Below are 4,401 nucleotides of genomic sequence, written 5' to 3' on the forward strand. Positions count from 1 at the left end.
AGATCTAACTAAACTTTAACATCGTGTTTTCAACGATAATCATAAGCGAGTCCCATTTTAGTGTAGAGGAATTTTAATTCTTTTATAAAAACAATAACAAAACAATTAGATGGTGTTATTGGACTAAACTTGATTACAACAAGAATGAAATACTAGACATTTAAATGGCAAGATTTGAACCATTTGACAAACTAAATGGACAAAAAACGTAATTTACTCTTCATTTTAATAAAAGGGCCTAAGTTGGGCCTAAACATATATGGGCTTAAATCAAAGCCCATTAAAAGGCCCAATTCAAACCCCATTCACACAATTTATCATAAACATGTCTCATTTCAACTCAGTGGTATTTTGATATTTTTATAAACAGTTAACAGAATAACTAAATTGTGTTAGGTGTTGTTTGTTTTTTCAGATGTAAAATGTATACATTCTGCGGACCACATATGCAGGCATCTGAAGCAGAAGGGGTGGACCAAACCTCTGCAGTATGCAAGGAGAAGACTGTTTGTTTTTTTGACATCTGCAGACTGCTAAAGTAAACTGAAATTTTTAAAGAAGCTGAAAATTAATTAAAAAAGCCTTTCAAGGCACAAATCAAACCTAAACATAAACAATTTTATAAGACACAAATCAAACATAAACATTCATAACACATCCACAAAATTTACTCATGTCATGCTATCAAAAGCAATAAAACACATATAAATCTGAAGCTTCAATGTGTTCTAATTATTGAATTAGTAATAGTATTATAAAACCCTACCATTCTTTTTGTAACACACACAATCTTAAACAACTATATATTAATTTAAAAAGATGCGGAAGCGCAATTATTATGATTTATTATTACTTGTTTATAAAACAACATCAACGAATAGTTTTATCGACAAAATATTTATAAGACATAGACGTTTAGATTATGACAAAGTAAACTTCTCGACCTTTATAACCATTTACAAATATTAACCATTTCTTCGTGATGCATGTTCGTGATTCACCCCGAGTGGTTGATCGACATCCTTTGGTCACAACGAAAGCTTTACCCAACATATTACAACACAACAAGTTAGTTTTAATAGTGTATAAGGCCGTAATATGACCGCCGCATACAAGCTCTAACATAAAACAAGAAAAATCGAAAAATTTCACATAGCTCGTTATAAGGCAAATACAGTCCAGTGGCATTTGTACAAAATTAAGTATTAGAATACATTATGTGCAACCTTTGAAATCCAACATTAGTACTATATCAAAAACAATTCCACACATTTGACCAATTTGTACAAAACTTATATAAGGTCATATCTGAATAATTATAATACTCGAACACACTTGATTAGGTAGCAGAAACCATTATAAACCAATATCCTAAAATTAACCCAAAGGTATAGAAACGTTTGACATTAATAAATATTTTTTTTGGTAAAATGTTTCATCTTTTTATTAACATTTGACCCATTTATCTTTTATGCAACTTTTGACCCATTCTCTTCTTTGTTAAAAATGTATCTTTTTTATTGATATTTAACGTATAAACATGATTACAAACTAATGCTTATTAATAATTACATTTTTATTAAAGTAATTGATTAGGTGTTTTATGCAACTTTTGACCCATTTTCTTCTTTTGTTAACTTTTTATCTTTTTTATTAATAATAAATGTGTAAACATGATTACAAACTAATAATTTTAAATAATTAATTTTTTTGTGAATTGATTTTTTATATTTTATTGTTTTATGCAAATTATAAATACAGTTTAGGAGACTTTCAATCTGTTTGGTCTTCATTTTTTCTTTTATAAGTTTCTTTTAAATGAATAACTAGTGTGTAAAATATGATTACAAGTTTTATTGTTTCAGTAATAATCTCTTTTTTTAGTAAAATGAATGAGTTTCTTTTCATATAATATTTTATTCGTTTATATGTGTTTTAGGTTGGACAAAAGAGGGGAAGAATGCCTAGTAGCTTGGAAGACACTCAGCCTAGGAAGAAAATTGGGCTCGGGACTCCAGCCAATCAGTGGATATGTGTTTTTACGTCAAGAACACCGATGAAACAAAGGTATGAGTTTGATTGGTTTGACAATTTTATATATTCTTAGATCTATTCATTAATTGTTAAAATTTTCGATGATATATCTGTTGTATTTTTTTATGAAATACTTTTACTTTCAATAAAAATGTTTGTAAGCTATATCCCTAGATTTTCTTAATGTAGTTAAATTACTAATTATTAGGCCTGTAAATGAACCGAACATTCAGCGAACATTTCATGGACGTTTGGCAGGAAGTTTGCTTATCTATTAAGCGAACGAACATGAACAAAATAAATTGTTCATTTAGTCAAACAAACGAACATGAACACATGACGTACGTTCATTTGTCTTCGTGGAACATTCGTTGATATAGTTAACAAACGAACATAAACAAGCACGAACATGTTCATTTATTTTACAAACAAGAAAACCCCGGTCGTTTAATTGTTCTTGCTCGGTCGTTTGTTCGAAGTTAAATGAACATACACCAACATGCTATGTTTGTGTTTGTTCGGTTCGTTTGCAAGCCTAACTAATTTTCAATCTGCTCATGGCTTTAAAGATATATATTTGGTAATATACAAATTTAAATTAGAGAACTTTTTACATAATTGTTATTTTTATTCATCCAAGAACTCAAGAATAGTTGTATATATATATTTATATATATAAATAGATAGATAAATAGATAAATCATTCTTATCGTCGTCTATATATATTTGAATTATAGGTATTAATACAATGTAAAGGATTCAAGATTACATCAGCATGTGGAACAAGGGAAGAACGATGGGATCTACATTAGTTCTGTAGCATCGGCTCAAAATCTTTGGGCTTTAATTATGGATGCGGGGACGGGGTTCACTGCACAAGTTCATGATATATCCCCTGTTTTTTTACGCAAGGTAATAATAGTAGTAGCAGTAATAATAATAATAATAATAATAATAATAACAACATAATAGACTAATAGTAATAGTAATAATTTATGGTTTTGACAAAGTGGATCAACAATTGTTAAATTAGATCATGCAAGTTTTCCAAGTTGTTTAATGCATTAAGGGTAAAATTGTCATTATGCTAACTAAAATGTGTGTCAAATTTTATGCATTTTAAATTGTGTTATGCATTGGAATTTCCATGTTCAAAAATAATTATCCAATTAAAAAAATACGGGTGGTTATTCTTTACTAAATTTTCTATTTTATTTTAATTGTCTAGTTAAATTTTGCAAGTTTTCCAAGTCGGTTGTTATTATAAATGCATATAGGGGAAAGTTTTCTTTGTTCTATCTTAAATTGTGTTATGTTTTTGGAATTACTATCCATGTTTTAATTTTGATTCGTTCCAAAATAATTGTCCGAAATAATACCCAAATGACCGTTTTGCCCCTCTATTTAAGGAATGGATCATGGAACACTGGGAGAAGAATTACTACATCACATCACTCGCGGGTGCAATGAATGGTAGCACGTTGGTTGTAATGTCAAAGGGTAAGTTCTGAATTAAAGTTTAGTCAAGTTTCAAGATTTTGAATTTCCCGATATACCCTTATACGGTTTTTTGATTTTACCTGTCATTAGGGACACCGTATACACAACAATCATACAAAGTAAGTGATGTGTTTCTGTTCAAGTGATCAACAAGAAATGGAAGGAGGGCTTTTTGGTCACTGCAATGACCACTGCGGGAAATAAATGGGGCATTGTGATGTCTCGTGATGCAAGCTATACTAATCAGGTTTAGTTTTTTTACTTATACATTTTTTTTTATTTAAAGTTTTATCCATCTTACCCTTCCCGAACTCTATTTTAAAGGTTTACCCATGGTTTCGGTTTTACCTTTTGGGCTTGAAAGCTTTGGGCCCAAAATAATGAAGTTGGGCTTAAAATTTTAGGCCTAATGTTTTTTTGTTAATAAAGGTTTAATTTATTATTACACATCTGGATTCCTGAATTTAAACCATTTAATTAATTTCTTATAAATACTTGGTTGGTTTTACCTGTTAAGTCATTGGGGTGAGTTCAGTGGATATTAGACAGAGATTTGTGTTATATATGTAATTGATTGTTTCTAATATTAGATGTAATATATGTCCTATATATATAGGGCCTCCTATTGTATACAGATTATTCAGTTAATACAATTAACAATTACCAATTATATGGTATCACAGCCACCGATCATTCAACCCTAACAGCCGCCTCTCTTTTTTTTCTGTTCTTCCAAACCTCTTAACAATGGCCATCATCTCCTTCACCACAGTGGAGAAAACCAACCACAACTCTCACAAGTTCGGGTTTACCCTAAGTCCCACCAATTATGGATATTGGAAAACCATGATCAAATCTTTTCTCATC

General features: G+C 30.0%; 1 long non-coding RNA gene across 1 annotated transcript; it reads left to right on the forward strand.

Annotated features, from left to right (window-relative positions):
* Positions 1-2,013: 2,013 nt before the first annotated feature.
* Positions 2,014-3,669, forward strand: LOC143588614 (uncharacterized). The gene is made up of 4 exons (XR_013145139.1): positions 2,014-2,067; positions 2,772-2,946; positions 3,444-3,534; positions 3,625-3,669. It is a non-coding gene; the product is annotated as an uncharacterized LOC143588614 (long non-coding RNA).
* The last annotated feature ends 732 nt before the right edge of the window (positions 3,670-4,401 follow it).

The sequence above is a fragment of the Bidens hawaiensis genome, unplaced genomic scaffold (genome assembly GCF_021521415.1).
Source record: "Bidens hawaiensis isolate Kalapana, Puna unplaced genomic scaffold, B.hawaiensis_p1.1 tig00001576_1, whole genome shotgun sequence".
Classification (NCBI taxonomy): domain Eukaryota; kingdom Viridiplantae; phylum Streptophyta; class Magnoliopsida; order Asterales; family Asteraceae; genus Bidens; species Bidens hawaiensis.